Source organism: Beta vulgaris, chromosome 7 (genome assembly GCF_026745355.1).
Source record: "Beta vulgaris subsp. vulgaris cultivar EL10 chromosome 7, EL10.2, whole genome shotgun sequence".
Classification (NCBI taxonomy): domain Eukaryota; kingdom Viridiplantae; phylum Streptophyta; class Magnoliopsida; order Caryophyllales; family Amaranthaceae; genus Beta; species Beta vulgaris.
In genome coordinates, this window is record NC_079208.1 from 50985763 (window position 1) to 51002538 (window position 16776).

The 16776-nt window shown below is 34.5% G+C and overlaps 1 long non-coding RNA gene across 1 annotated transcript; it reads left to right on the plus strand.

Annotated features, from left to right (window-relative positions):
• The first annotated feature begins 5337 nt into the window (after positions 1-5337).
• Positions 5338-11486, plus strand: LOC125499340 (uncharacterized). Its single transcript, XR_007276139.2, has 2 exons — positions 5338-6100; positions 10741-11486. It is a non-coding gene; the product is annotated as an uncharacterized LOC125499340 (long non-coding RNA).
• The last annotated feature ends 5290 nt before the right edge of the window (positions 11487-16776 follow it).

Below are 16776 nucleotides of genomic sequence, written 5' to 3' on the forward strand. Positions count from 1 at the left end.
GATGTTTGATGTAGATGTGGATATCTTTTCTCCCTTTATCCTTTTAAAATTATATATTTTCTTCGTTAGTTCTTAGTTGTTACACTTTTATTTTTTTGACGTAAAACTTGCAATCTTTTTATATATATTTATAGTATATTTTTTTATAAAAAATATAATAAATATATATTTTGAAAAATATGTATATTTAGAGTTGAGACAGATCCAAATGTAAATGTTATATTAGAACTTTATTTTTAAATATCAATAATAATATATAATAAATAATGTCGAAAGTCAAAACAAAATGATTAATAAAAAACGAAGGGAGTATTTAACTATTTATATAAAAATTTCATCTTTCATAATAGGGCCAAGAAAAAGGAGATGAGATAATTAGCTTTTATGAAAGCGTTTACTTTTGGGCGGCTATGGAGAGTGGACTTTGTTAACAAAGATGGTTTAGAACATTAGTGAGATAATAAAGTAAGCAAGATTTTAGAGAGAGAGAGTCATACTGTCATGAGTAATAATATAGAATTAGTAGTGAAAAAAACAATTGATTAGAGGAAAGATAGTGCGTATCAATTTGCATAATACTAGTAAGTAATTATATTGAAACTTATCATAAGAAATGTCACTGTGTATATAAAAATTGGAAATGGTTATTGCAATGACTTGCTATGCATACTTTGAGAGAGTGCTCTTCTTAATAATATTCTTTTTGAAGTCTACCATCTTTGTTTGTTTCCCATTTTGGACCCCCCACTCGGCCTTTTTCCCTCCACCTTCAATAGCATCATACACACGTTTTTGGTAGCTTGTGGGCAAAATCATAGCCAATGTTGACTCTGTTATAATGCTATTGTTTAGTGAAAGCCTCTAAATTAGAGTATCCTATATATCTATCACCCCTCCCTCTAATTACCTAAATTTGTCCCAAATTATTTTTGGTACCAATCATATCAAGTGGAAAAGGTGTAAATTTTGCACCTTAATAATTTTTTTCCTGTTTTCTGATCTTGTGGTAAAGGTCTATCTCGCAATCAACCTTGAAGGAAATTTTAATAAAAGTATTTTTGCGTGGGAATCTCTTTATATTTTGCACCTTGATAAATTTTTTCTGTTTCCTGATCTTGTGGTAAAGGTCTATCTCGCGCAATCAACTTTAAAGGAAATTTTAATAAAAGCATTTTGGCGTGAGAATTTCTTTATATTTTTCTCTTAAAGAAGATTTTAATAGCCAATAGAAGCATATAAAATGAATAAACTCTTTATGTATTCTGCTATTTCTAAAGACATTGCTAATTTGATTGGGTTTGATGGATTTGTATGACGTTTTGGTTAAATAACTCCATTTTTGAAATCTTGTATCATAATTATTTTTTTTAGTAAAAAGAAAGTGTTAAACATATTGTGAAATAAATTGAGTGTGTAGAGTATATAAATTTTGGAAACCTTGCCTTTTATGGCTAACCTTCTAGGCTCTATTTTTAGTGGTTACTCTTAAAGTCCTTATTATAAATATGTTTCTTTTGGTTCTCTAGTGGGGTTTAACCTTTTCCTTATATAATGATGAAACTTTTTCGTGGCATGTATTGGTTAGTTTGATGGCTTTTGGTATTACTTTGTAAGACGTTTATATTTGATATGTTTTGCCTGTTGAATTATATAGCTATGGAACAAATGAGTTTAGAAAGGAATAACTTTTTTCTTTAAAGTCTTAATATTATATTTTCTATTTGAGAATAGTCCTAAAGTTATATTTCTAGCCATTAGTATCATAATATTGTTGCAATATGGATAATCTATTTTACTGTTTCTGTAGATAATATTCGTGTATGAAATATTGCATAAGTTTTAAGATGAATGTTTGGTTGATTTACATAAAAAAGGAAGAAGAAGTTCCTTCTTTTTTATAAGAAGATGAAGCTAAGTAGAGGTTCGCCAGGTTCCTATAATATTATAATATGCGAAATTGGTTAATTGGAAAAAATGTAAGAAGTTTCATGAAAAGACTAAGTTTCTTATCTAGGATCTTGTAAGTAAGTAAAACTTCATTATGTTAATCAAACAACTTATTACATTCTAAGAAACTAAAATAAACTATAGAAATATTCATAGAGAATATTATTTTCGATGTTTAATCAAACAAATGCTATCAGATTTATCGGTGGTGCACATATGGTTAATGATTTGACAGTATCACATATACATGTTTGTGACTTTGCACTATGTACATAATTCGCTAACACGTTCACGTCAAGACTTGACCCCACACATTTTAAGGAAAAAGAATTGTTATCTCTACGACTCAAACCAGGGTATTGTAATGTTTGATTAATGCGGAACAAACCAATGAAATAATAAGAATGAGAAAAGCAATAAAGAAGATAATCAAAAAGAAAACACAAGGATTTACGTGGTTCGGTTGTCCATAGGTGGGAGATTCGAGCTTCTTCACTGTGATGGAGAAAAACAGAGAAAATAATACAAGGGAGTCCTAAAATACTAGAGGCTAAAAGTTATGTGTATATAATGAACACCAAGAGGGTCCTTTTATAACATAAGGAACCCTAACAAACCCTATAATATACTCCCACAAAACCCTAGAAAAAATCGCGCATTTCGCGTCAAAATCCCTGTCGCCTGATCGCTGTCCAGTCGGGCCAAAACCCACCCGGTCGGGCGCGGGACGAAATTCAGTTTCGCCAACTCTTCGTAAAACAACCATAACTTTCTTGTTGCTCAGCAAAATTGGGCATATCACTTGTCGTTGGAAAACGCTTGGAACAAGCTATCATATCCAATTTGAATCACATCAAAAACGTTTATAGATTGAGATATGTGATTCAAAGTCAGCCTTATATCATTTTCACAAGATTTCAAGTCACAAATAATAAGCAACATTGCTTGCTAGCTACAATGTCTCTCAATGGTAAGCTACATCACTTTTTAGCTTGTCATTTTTTTAAAAATAGAAATAAATAAAAGTTTTCACATGGCATATCATAATTGGATGTGTTCCCTCTTATTTTTTCAAGCTACTCTGCTTGTTTGGGCTACACTTGCTTGCAAGGAGGTTTATTTCTCTTCTCCCTAGTGGTTAAGCTGCAACTACATATTTAGCAAAAATTGCAAGCATGCCCTTATATGAAACCATTGGAGATGCTCTGAGCAACTCAAATGATTGTAATTTTGGACCTGCTTGCAATATTGAAAGTAGTGAGCAAGTTGCTCAACCATTGGAGCAAGATAATTGATACCTGCTTGAGAGCAACACCTACTCCCATTGTTGTTAAAATCCTGATCCGAATCTTACGATTCTACGATTTTACGATCCTAGAGGACCTCACCGATCCCGATCCTACGTAGGATCTTAATTCTATAGGATCTTTCGATCCTGCTCAACCACAAAAAATCACATGGTAGGATCTTAACACGATTCTACGATCCTACGACTCTACGATCCGATCCTACCATATAAAAATCATAAAGTAATTTCACATATTATATTTCTCCTATTAGATTTTGATCGCATGTTACTTCAATCTTATTGTATTGAAAAACTATCATCATTTGCTAACTAAGAAAATCATTATTAATATGTGTAAAATTTTTAACATGAGGTTCTCACCATATTTTAGTATAATTATCTCTATTTCACCGAATTGTAGGATCTTACGATCCTACGATCCGATCCCACCGATTCGATTCTACCAGCCCCTACGATCCAAAGTAGGATCCCGATCCTGATAACATTGCCTACTCCACCAAGTTACTTGCTTGACTTCAAAAAGGCAATATGGCTTGAAATTGGAAAAAATGAAAGGTGATGCTCACACTTTATAGTTTATATGATTGCTGAGCGCATCTCCATCTACAATAAAGGCAAAATTTTTTTTGTTTGTTTCCTAGCTAATTATAGTTGAATAAAAAAATTAAAGTTGAAAATATTGATTGAGATGTGGGACCATTCAAGCAACAATATATTGTAGCTTATCATGAAATACTTTGTAAAAACTGATGTGGCAAGTCAAACTACAAGGTGTTATAGCTCACCATTAGAGTTGCTCTTAGTTGGTCTCGCGACACCCCCACATGGTTGCCAGTATGTCACCTCAACTCCCATGATATTCCAAAACTAGGGATATGAAACTTGAATTTGATTTAAATTTAGTTAGATTCGATCTGTTTTATATTATCTAGATATTCATTTAATTTTTTATAATTTAATGGATCAAGATCGGATTTGGATCCATGAAATACTTTGTAAAAACTGATGTAGGAAGTCAAACTACAAGGTGTTGTAGCTCACCATTAGAGTTGCTCTTAGTTGGTCTCACGACACCCCCGCATGGCTGCCAGTATGTCACCTCAACTCCCATGATATTCCAAAACTAGGGATATGAAACTTGAATTTGATTTAAATTTAGTTAGATCCGATCTGTTTCATATTATCTAGATATTCATTTAATTTTTTATAATTTAATGGATCAAGTTCGGATTTGGGTCAATGCAATATTGCATTACACATCCATGAAATACTTTGTAAAAACTGATTTGGCAAGTCAAACTACAAGGTCTTGTAGCTCACCATTAGAGTTGCTCTTAGTTGGTCTCGCGACACCCCCACATGGCTGCCAGTATGTCACCTCAACTCCTATGATATTCCAAAACTAGGGATATGAAACTTGAATTTGACTTAAATTTAGTTAGATTCGATTTGTTTTATATTATCTAGATATTCATTTGATTTTTTATAATTTAATGGATCAAGATCGGATTTGGATCAATGCAATATTGCATTACACATCCAATATGATTTAATTTTTCGAATCCCAATCCAACTAATTAGTCTCATCTTACTTTTTAAGGTAAATATAAATGATATAGTTTTCTTTAATCTTGTATTTTTGATGTCCTATATATTTGCTCTCTATTCCAAAAATATAAATGAATTCAATGCATATTTGAGATGCATAATATAAAACATGAATTTGAAAAAATGTATTGTCATGGTATATTAATTATATAAAGATGTTTCTTTTTTTTTTTTATAAAAAAAGTCATGTGCTTATATACACTAAACTCGTGGACTCATTTGATCTGAACTTGAGATTTTTGAACACAAACCATTCCAATTAGATCCGAACCTATATTGCTAAAAACAATCTAAATCCAGAACCAAATGTATATTACTCAAGACCACTCGATTTTCCTCGTACTTCGGGCCTGTTCTCTTCGGCATAAAACAGCTGAACTGAACTGAACTGAATTGAACTGAACTGAACTGAATTGAACTGAACTGATCTGAATTGAACTGAACTGAACTGAAATGAATAGTGATATGTGAGTGTAAAAGTATTGTCAAGAGCTGAACTGAACTGAACTGAATTGAACTGAATTGAACTGAACTGAATTGAACTGAACTGAACTGAACTGAAAACAAGCTGGAGTGAATAGGCCCTTCCATCCACAAAAGCAAATAGAACAAATGAGATTATCAATATGATTAAATATGCATTTGTCGAATTTTATTTTTCATAAGTACTCCATCTGTTTTTTTTTTTTTTTTTATCATTTTTACTTTCATGTGCGCGTCCCTCAATGCACCTCTTTAAACTTAAATATCTTTCATCATATATTAATAAAATTATAACGATTGAATATTAACAACGTATTAATTGACACAAATCAAACAAGATTCTACATAACTATATTTTTTTCTTATAAATTTAGAAAATGGAAAAAAATTATTTCTAAATATGAATAGGCCAAAATTACAAATGAAAAAAAAAAAACCAAGGGACTACTAGTCAGTAGTCAGTAGTCATGTTTGTTTTCATATGATCCCAACGCCTTTGACCTAGAAATTTAGTAATTAACCCTCTCAAATTCCTGATCTGGTCAAGCTAATTAATCAAAGAAAAACCCATATGTCCAAAACACAATTCCAAAAAAAAAAGGAATGAAAAGAAAAATAAACCCATAGAATCAAAGAAAATTCTCCGTATCTTTATCAGTTGCATCATATTTTGAATTGACTATTATTCTGCCTTGAATAAAGATATGTTCATGATATTCAACGGTTAATACAACTCCTATGCCAGAATATTCTGTAAGTGACTTCACCTTCTAATTTTCTTTTTGTTCCCATCTTCTGCTTCCAAGAAAATTCTGTTTTTTTAGGGTTTTAATTTTGTCCTCAATTTGTGAAATTTGACCTTTATTGAAGCAAAGATGGTAAATTTGTGAAATTTGACCTTTAATGAAGCAAAGATTGGATTTTTGGGAGGTGGGTCAGCTGAGATATTAATTATTCACAAAAACAGAGTGATTTCATTTGGTGGGCAATTAATGAAATTGGGTTTTTGTTATGATTTATTGGTTTATTTGAGATAAAGATTATGATTATGTTCTTGTTTCAGTAGAAGTAGTGAATTAGAAGATTGGTTTTGGAGTGATAATGGTTTAATGGGATTTTGGGAAGTGGGTCAGCAGAAAGATTGATTATGTAGTGAGAGAAAAATGGTTGAAAAAGATGCCAATTTGGTGGGAATTTTATTACATTAACTAATTTTATGTTTAAGTTGTGTTTGGTACTGTATTCTTGTTTGTGATTTGGTGCTGTATAAAGTTTATGATATATACTTTGATGTTTGTAGTGGAGAAATCATGCAATTAGTAATAGTTAATTCCGTGAATTAGGAGCTTGATTAAGGGGTGAGAATGAGGTTAAGAAACATGGGTTATCAATTGATTGATTCTTTTTTTTTTTACTAGAATTAAGAAAGAAATACTGTTCATTAGGTGGATATTTTAATAATATGATGATTTTGCTGTTCATAGTTGTTGGGTCATTGTTATGATTCTCCATTGTGGGGAATTACTGAGGGTATACTTGTTTAAGAAAAACTACAAGTGGGAATAAAATAAGATGAATTTGAGATTTACGTGAATCATTTTAATCATTTCCTTTCATGTTTATGGTAGACAGTTGCAGTTGTTACAAGTTCAGATGGGATCATGAAGTTATTTGTTGGTCACTACTCACTTGTATTGGCTGTGTGTTCAAGTGGGATTTATTATATATAGTTGAAAGAAAGTCAGTATGATTTCATGCCACTACAAAAGCCAACTTTGCTTAAAGAATATCACTAATTTGTGATCTCCTGTCTTGTGCTACTGGGTTTATATTGGTGTTTGACTTGGTTAGGGTTTTTAAAGCTGAACTAAGTAGAAAATTAGGTTCTTACTAATTTATGGCTACTTGGAAAGAGTGAAAGAGATAGAAAGAAATAAAAAAGGTCCATTAGAGTGTTCTAGGTTTGAGAAATTCTTGTAAAAAATTAACATTATCCTGATGTCTTTGAAGAGGTCTTACTAGTATTGATAGATTTGTGGGGAAGAAGGGGGTGGGGGGGAGGGAATTGGATGTACTCGACATTATCCCCATGTGAAAAGAGGCTGTTTCCATTAGACTATTATTCAATTAATTTTAATCCAAAGGAAAACGATAGTTAATCTTTCTGCCACAATGAAAATGGATTGGTTCGAGAAATTCTTGTATTAGAAAATAATATCTTGTAGAATCATGTACGAGTAATATTAAGAGAGAGATATCTATGCTTGTCTTGAATTTGAGTGAATACATATGGTTCTTCTCTGTTACCATTGGAACCAAAATATTCACTGTGTTCCTATGTGTAGAAAGTAGATTTATTATATATTGCAGTTGGATTATAATGGACTAAATCTTAATGGTTCATTTGACTGAGTGCACTTTGTTCTTACTGTATAGTGGCAAATGTTCAATTGTTCATTGTATTCTGATATTAAGGGCCACTTGGAAAAAGACTTTGTTATCGCAGGTTACTGTGTAGTGGCAGATGTTCAATTGTTCATTGTGTTCTGAAATTAAGAGCCATTGGAAATGGATTTTCTGCTATCTCAAGGGGAGGCTGTGTAATCTTTAGAGGGATTTGGGTAATGTTACTGTTGTGTACATATGCTGAACCTCTTTCTTTCATGAAATTCAATGCTGTCTGAATGAGATATAGAGTCACTTCAGGTGCACCAGATTTATTTAACACTATGTTCTTTGTTGTGAAGAGAGTCTTAGTGTGGCTCTATGAATTGAAGCACGTAAATATTTTAGACTTGGGGGGTGGGGGGGTTGTGACTGGTTAGGTTCTAGTGTGCCTCTCCCACAACCTTGAGGGTTGATCTTATGGAGAACTTCTCTTAGCTGGATAAATTACTTGACCGTTCGGCTGTTCGCCTGCTATATAACTTAAGGTAGATGATTACTTCAGTATTCTAAGGTTTCTACCCAATTTGCCCACCTATAATTAAAGCCTAATACAAAATTTGCCAAGGAAAAAGACTACTTTACAGATTAGCCTCCTTTCTTCTCCTTACAAATGGATCTGCTTTTTCTATCTTTGCTTTGAGCCTCCTATCTGCAAAAAGCTGTAAGGTGCAAAGGGTTTGAGGAGCCAAGGTGTGAAGCAAGGTGCACTACAAGAGGTGCACTTTTTTACAAATGCTTGTAAATTGTTTTTACTTTTTTGTTTGTTTTGTTTTTGTAAATGTGCTTTCTGGGCTGAATTCTGAAAAGGCAACAGCAAGAAAATGTATAGAGGACTAGTGGAGTGCGCCTCGCCCGTGCCTGAGGTAGCTGGAGGCTGGTGCCTCGCAGTCCCTTTGCATTCCCCACCCCTTCCCGGTCTTACCTTCCAACAATTTATTGATCAAGAGTAGGGTTCATTAAAGCAAATATGAACATAAAAATTCCTACCTGTAATGCTCGAAATTGGATCAACCGTGGTGGTAATTCAATTTCTGATTCTGTATGAGAAGGTGAAAGCAAATTTCATTGTCAATTACAGTAGAAAGGGAGAGGTTCAGAAGATAAGAAATAAACCATCTGCCTCTCTCATTATCTCATTCGACACCTCCCTGTAGGTTCTATCAGTGTCAAACATTGATTGTCCGTGAGCACTGAGCATGGCTCGAGGCTAGTGAAATAAAAAAACAGATAAGGAAATTAGGAAAAATATAAGAATATAATATACTATGATTGTCAGTGGATCAAAATGCTGATTGTGCCTTTTGCTCCAAAACTGCAGCCTTGTTTCTATTACAGTAGCAAGGGAAAGAATCAGAAGATAAGAAATAATAGAGTTTTGGCATAGTAACAATAAAGAAAACCAGCTAGGTATTTTTTCGCCTTAGGTCAAGTTTAAGAACAAGGCGTATGGACTATGGACCTTTACAGGTTGTTCAAGCAGGACCTGAAATGAAGTCTTTTAAAAAAAAAAGAAGCTAAAAGGCATATAGTAGTGGTGAAAGCATAGTAGGAATTATAGTAGTAGCCAGTAGGCATTGAAGCTATGGTCTTAAGGATTTTACATCTGAAAAAAAAACAAGGAGAGTTGTTAATGCATGAGAGAGACAAGTGGAGTACACAGGAAAGGTCAACCTACTAACAGCTACAACAGGGAATGCACTCACCTAGAGTTTACTACCTGAATCTTCAAGGGTCACATATCCTATCTGGTGACTTGAAAAATAGTTCAGAAAAACAATATCTCATCACCGGATGGTGATCCTTCATAACCCATCACTTGGGAGCTGAGTTGCTTTTTCTTGACTTATCAAAAAGCATCAAACATGATTCTCCCACATATTATCTCAAATTTTATGGAAGTTGGACTGTTGGAGTCTCTTTACCATTACATGTTAGTCATTATAAGAATTGTGTTGACAGAAAGGACATTATTGGGATGGCTTTACTTGAGATTTTTCCTTAAAGATTATGAGAGGATATTGGATTGCTGCTATTCATTTGCATGGTTGTGTACTTTTGGGCTAGTTGTGACTTGTGAATCCCATCGAATCTGGACTAAAAGCGATCCGTTGAACAAGATCTATGAGATTTGTGTAGCTCATCAAAAATGGCGGCATTGATTGGTGAGGTAGCTAGTGTGTTAAATAGGTATGTCATTTGTGTAATATATTACTTACTGTATCGTGATCTAAGGATGATAGGATATTTGGCTGCTGAGACACAAATTGGGACATATAGCCTCTGTGTCTCAGCCATATGGTTCAGAACTTTGTAACAGAGAGTATCTAAAATATTGGCTCTTAGAGCAATCCCCTAGCCTATGAAGATTTGGATACTTTTTTCTATCATGCTTAAACATCTACTTGGGCATCATCATTCAGTTCAACTCAAAGATCTTATACTTACAGGCTGTTTTATGTCGTCCTTTATGGAGTAGAGTCCTCATTGTGATACCTTTTGGCAGGCAGCAGCTACTCTTGATTGCTATTGGCCATTGAGTACTTTTTCTTGAACAATTGAACTTATACTTGGGATCCAATTACAAGATTTCATTTCTAGCCTGTCTAACAAAGACAGAAGAAGAAAGTGTAGAAATCTAAAGTTATGATCTTATTCCCTATTTTATTGTTTGTTGGGCAGTAGATCCAATTACAAGATTTCATTTCTAGCCTGTCTAACAAAGACAGAAGAAGAAAGTGTAGAAATCTAAAGTTATGATCTTATTCCCTATTTTATTGTTTGTTGGGCAGTATACTGTTGGGTTTCATGGATGACATCCTCAGATGTGTGAGTTTCTGTACTGATATATTGTTAGGTCTCTCCGTTGTAGATTGTTATAACTTATAAGCTAAGCTGACAAGTGTATAATTGTTGGTATTTGTTGGACTATATATGGTTTGATGCAGATTACAGCTAATGCTTTGTTCGGGATTCTATGTTATTCGAGCTCTTCATATTACCTTAGGTAACCGTCTTATATCCTCGTCACTTTGATATGAGTATGGACGTACATGTACCTGTACCTGTGTCTGGATTGAATTCCCATGTACGAGTAACATAGTCAGGAGTCATCGTGTGGAAGCAAGAACGACGAGAATTTCCAAGATTCGGTTGTTGCAAGTTGGCATTAGACTTAATTCAAGATGATTCAAATTTTTGATCTTCCAATTGTTAATGAAGGATAAATTTTAGCCACAAACAGCTAATCTTGTTGGCGCGATCTTGAAATTGTTTGCCTGAAGAAGATGGAAATTTATTCACAAGATGTGGAGCTGGAGCTTTGATCTTGCAGTCTAAGCTTGTTTTAAGCTTTCACTAGATCCCTTTTACGGCTTCTCTGAAGCTTTTTGTTTTAAACATGTTTTCTTGGCCAAATTCTAGCATTAGGTGTTATATTCTTTATAATTGTGGCACTATTTTAGTATTTCCTATGGGAACTTGGTCTATTTTTGTAAATGAGGTATATCTTTCGCTACTTGAAAGGTTTGTGATAGAACGGAGAGCAAATCCTTTTTACTCCAAGGGAGAGAAGAGAGTTTATGAACAACATTAGGTAGAGTTTTGAATGAATAACATTGGTTAATTTAGCTTGTAAAGCTAATTTAGATGCTAAACTTTTTGCACTGGTAATGGTAGAGTAATGATAAAACCATATCATTCAAGTGATTTAGTAAGATAGGATTGTAAAAGCATGGGAATGGAGTATTCCCTCAAATTCCATAAGCTAGTTTAATAATAATTTTGAAAATTGTGCCATCCTCACTCCAAACCTAACTCTTTAACCTCACTCTTCAACCCATCCACCAGAGCTGTAACTTAACGTTTGATGCCGGAAAATTCGCCGGAAAGAGACATGAATTAACTGTGTTTTTCGTGAATTGAAGGTATGTTTAATTACTTGAAAATTGCGTGGGTTTACATCATGAAATTTCTTGGGTTTAATTCATGAAAATTGCATGTCTTAATTTTCTAAACATGTCTTAATTTCGTGTATTATAACTGGCGTTTTATTAAATTTCATTGGAATTGAGTGGGTTTTGTGGTGGTGTTAGACTTTACACTTCCAAATTTCGTGTCTTTTTCTTTCGTGGGGTTTTATGGTGGTGTTAAACCAAATTGAGTGGGTTTTATGCTCTGAAATTTGATACGAGTTCTTTGATGGTGATTTTTGTTCTGAAATTTGAGCAAACAACATGAAAAAGCCGCAGTAAGGATCTCATGGCTGATTCTTGTACATGGAGACCATAATTGAAGCTCTAATATCATTTTGTGAGTGAGACTTCTGCCAGCTTGGACATATTCACCATTTGTAGAACCTCAAGGAATCTGAACATACTAGGATTGGTTTTTCCCTATATTTATAATCCCTTTTTCTTCTCTTTTTTTTGTCTTCTTGTGTTTGTTCCTCACTAGTATTTTGCTTTTATATGGTTGTCTATGTTGCTGTGACTTACTTCTATGAATTGGTTTTCAGAACAAAGATCACCTGAAGACTTTAATTGGTTTTCAAATTCATCTTATGAAGTTGATTTTTATCAGTTTATATTCAAGTTTATGAAATCAGTTTGTAGTATTTACTCAATAGTTTGTATAAATTTGATAGTTAGTGATTGTTGTTAACATGTGAGTATATGGGTATTTGGTTATTGTGCTGAAATTATATGTCCCAAAAAAGCCACTACTTTTATCTTGCCAAACTCAAACTCTTGTTTCAATAGGGCAATGAAGAGATCAAAAGTCTTGAAGCAATGTAAAAAGAAGAAGAAAACCAAGGTATACTTGTTATTTAACCATGTTTACGAGCATATAACACGCCTTGGTGTTAGCATGTAAGTTGATTTTTTTTCTTCTTCTTAGATGGATGAAGCGGATGGTGTAATAACCGAGCGTGATTGGGGAACAGAGTCAGAGGAAGATGAAGATTGGGAAGCACGCGGAGAAACGAAAATCGAGTTAGAGGGAGAAGAAGAAGTATCAAATGCGTCTGAGGAGGAATTATCAGAGTAAGAAGAATTAGGAGGGGGAAATGGTCATGAGAAGGCAGGGAAAATGAAGAGGAGGAAGAAGGTGGACGATAGAGTTTACCGAGTAAGCGCGATACAAATTAATGTCATGTTTTTACTTAGAGTATAACACGTGATTAACACTTACATTATTCTGGAAAACATGTGTTAAGACTCGCTTTCTTACAATAACTAATAATGTGTTATTGTAAGTTCACTTCATAAAAGACATTTTTTTTAAGATAACATTTGATGTATGCTACTTGACGCTGAAATATAACTGATAAAAAATAATTTGTTAATCGAAATAAAATTTAATAAAACTATTACAATTCGATGAAAACATGCTCACTACTGCGAAATTCAGTAATAATCTCTCTTAAACACTAGATTATAGAATCATGATTCAGTATAGTCACACTAGTAGTAGGTTTATCCTACAACTATTTCTGATGTATGAGTTTTGTTTAATTTGGAGCAGGTGAACTCACTAAGTGACACATATGAGGATATGATCATTTTCTATAAATCCTAGTTCTATTAGGATTCTTTATGAAGTGTCCTAGTTCTGTTAGGAGACTTTGTATTTTATTTATTTGCTTTATAAGTCTTTATTTTATTTTGGGTGTTTGAGTGGTAAAGGAATCCTATTATGTTTAGGAGTCTAATTTCTTTGTCATTGAATCCTGTTAGGAGTCTAAGTGAGCTAGGATATGGTAATTCTTATCTTAGACATGGATAAGATTTATCTTAGGAGTGGATAAGTTTTACTTTAGGCGTGTGATTAATTATAAGATAGGATTAACTTAATTCTTATCTTGTTGTTAATTTTTATCCTAGGTTTATGCTTATCTTTAGTCGAACATGTACCCTATATAAGGGATGTTTATTTCATTAATGATAATCAGCTTTTTGTTGAGTAAAAGAAAGTGCGTAATTGCATATGTTGAGCTTAAGCTAACAAATTGGTTTCCGAGTAATAAATCAAAACAAACAACCGAGACTTGTTTGTCCATGCTCTTAACCGCGACTTAAGTGTAATATCCCTTTAGTTTCATAGTTAGTTCGTTCATAAATCACAAGACCATAAAAAGAGTTCGAAACAACCACGAAAATCACATCAAGTGGTATCAGAGGAGGGTTCATTGCGACGGCACGTGAGGGTGTGTGCGGTGTCCAAATTGTGATTTTTTTGGTTATGTAGAAAGCTAACATACAGGGCTACATCGTGTCAAAATTTCAGCTCAATCTGATCAGTAACGAAGTCACAACGATCTCAAACTTTGACGCAAATATCCAGTCTTTTATGGGAAGATGGTGAGTGAATCTTCCAAGAAGTTGGAGGACGATGTTGATCTCCTAGGGAATAAGATGTTACAGCTGGTATCTAGCCTAAATTCAGTGGTTGATGCTATGAAGGAGATGCAAAAGGAACTATTGGGGTTGAGGCACAAAGCTGAAGAATGTTCCTACAACTCCTATGATCGACAACCACGCAAGGAGGAGGAGATGAAATTGAGTGAACTTTCGGAATTTGATGGTACTTTAGAGCCTGATGTTTATTTGGATTGGGAGAGGCATATGCAGCGAATCTTTGATCACAAGAAGGTTAGTGATGCGACGAGTTTTTCTTATGCTACTCTTAAATTCACAAAGTACGCTTCTTTATGGATTAAAAACATGCAAGTGAGACGAGGAAGAGAAGGGAAGGAAGCCATCTCTACATGGTCAGATTTGAAGCTTAAACTAAAGAAACGTTTTGTTCCACGTACTTATAAGCAAGATTTATTTGTAAAGTTTAATTCTTTGCAACAAAATCAATTAACTTTGGCACAATATGTACAAGAATTTGAGAGGCTTTCAATGGCTTGTGACTGTAAGGATGAAGATGAGCAAAAGAGTGCCAAGTTTCTGATTGGACTCAATACCCCTATTGCAAATCTCGTGGAACTTCAAGTCTATCATTCTTTTGACGAGCTATGCTGATTATCAAGCAAGGTCGAGCGCCAACAAAAGGAGGCTAAGGGTAAGAGTACTCGATTTCCGTTTACTCCTAAATCTGAAGCAACGTTTTCTTCACCAAAGTTCGAGGCTTTAGATAAAGGTAGGACTATATATGCGACGGTGGTGGGGGATTTTGAAGCCAAAGCAAGGACCTTTGACTCCGGGGCAGGTGATCATGAAGGGTAAGCAGTGCTTTAATTGCCAAGGACATGGACACATAGCTCGACAATGTCCGAACATGGTTCTTATTTCGGTGGAGGAGCATCATGCTCTTTTAATGGAGCAACAAGAGAGGAAACAAGGTTGTTGTGGTAACAAGGCTTCTATTGTTTGAGGAGATGGAGGCTGCCTTGTTTAGTACCAACTTGTGCATCCAGAAGAGGAGAGACGATGGGAGGAGCATGATCCTTAGGCGTGCGTTGTGTGCAATCTATCGAAGATATGAGCATGAGCAGCGTCAAAACTTATTTCAATCAAGGTGCTTGATCAATGGTAAGATGTACAATTTATTATATTCGGGTTCTTGCACTAATGTTGTTGCTCAATCTGTTGTGAGCTCATTAAAGGTACCTACGCAAATACACCGTAGACCTTACAAGTTGAGTTGGTTGAATGAAGATGGTGGTGTGTTGGTTGATAAGCGGGCGTTAATAGCCTTTAGGGTAGGCACATACATGGATCAGTTGTGGTTTGATGTTGTCCCTATGAGTGCTTGTGATTTATTGCTTGGGCGTCCATGGCAATCAGATCGCCAAGTGATACACCATGGTCGAGAGAATATCTATTCAGTGGTGAAAGATGGGGAACGTTTTGGTCTCAGACCTTTACCTCCTACGCGTAAGATGGTGCCTAAAGCTGCTGAAGCTGCGTCCAAGGTAGATGAGAGTGTCGGCCATGTATGCATAAGTTCGTGTAGGGATGAGGAGCTAGATGCCGCAAGCAACAAAAGGGAACGACGAGCTAAGTTGCCGCACCTTCGTCAAAGTCCACGGATAAGCGAGGGAAATTATGTTTGGTTATCCCTTAGTGCTCAAAAACTGCATTTAGATCACAAGAACGATGAACCTATGGATGAGGGACCGTTCAAGATTGTGAAGAAACTTGGCTATGCAACATACAAAGTCCTGTTGGGCAAGGGGGTATGCGCCACAATTGGGAGTGCTGATCTTGTGCCGTGCCTGGAAGACCCTTGAGGACAAGGATTATTTTCAATAGGGCGAGGATGATACATATAGGGATATGGTCATTTTCTATAAATCCTAGTTCTGTTAGGATTCTTTATGAAGTGTCATAGTTCTGTTAGAAGACTTTGTATTTTATTTATTTGCTTTATAAGTCTTTATTTTATTTTAGGTGTTTGAGTTATAAAGGAATCCTATTATGTTTTGGAGTCTAATCCCCTTGTCATTGAGTCTTGTTAGGACTCTAAGTGAGCTAGGATATGGTAATTCTTATCTTAGACATGGATAAGATTTATCTTAGGAGTGGATAAATTTTACTTTAGGCGTGTGATTAATTATAGGATAAGATTAGCTTAATTCTTATCTTGTTGTTAATTCTTATCCTAGGTTTATGCTTATCTTTAGTCGAACGTGTACCCTATATGAGGGACGTTTATTTCATTAATAAAAATCAATTTTTTGTTGAGTAAAAGAAAGTGCGTAATTGCATATGTTGAGCGTAAGCTAACAAATTGGTTTCCGAGTAGTAAACCAAAACAAACAACCGAGACTTGTTTGTCCATGCTCTTAACCGCGACTTAAGTGTAATATCTCTTTAGTTTCATAGTTAGTTCGTTCATAAATCACAAAACCATAAAAAGAGTTCGAAACAACCACAAAAATCACATCACTAAGAGTAGGTGGTAGGATGAAGGAAGTTGGGAAAGTCCTTGCTAGAAGGTTGAAAATGCACAAGAAACAAGTACTAATAGGC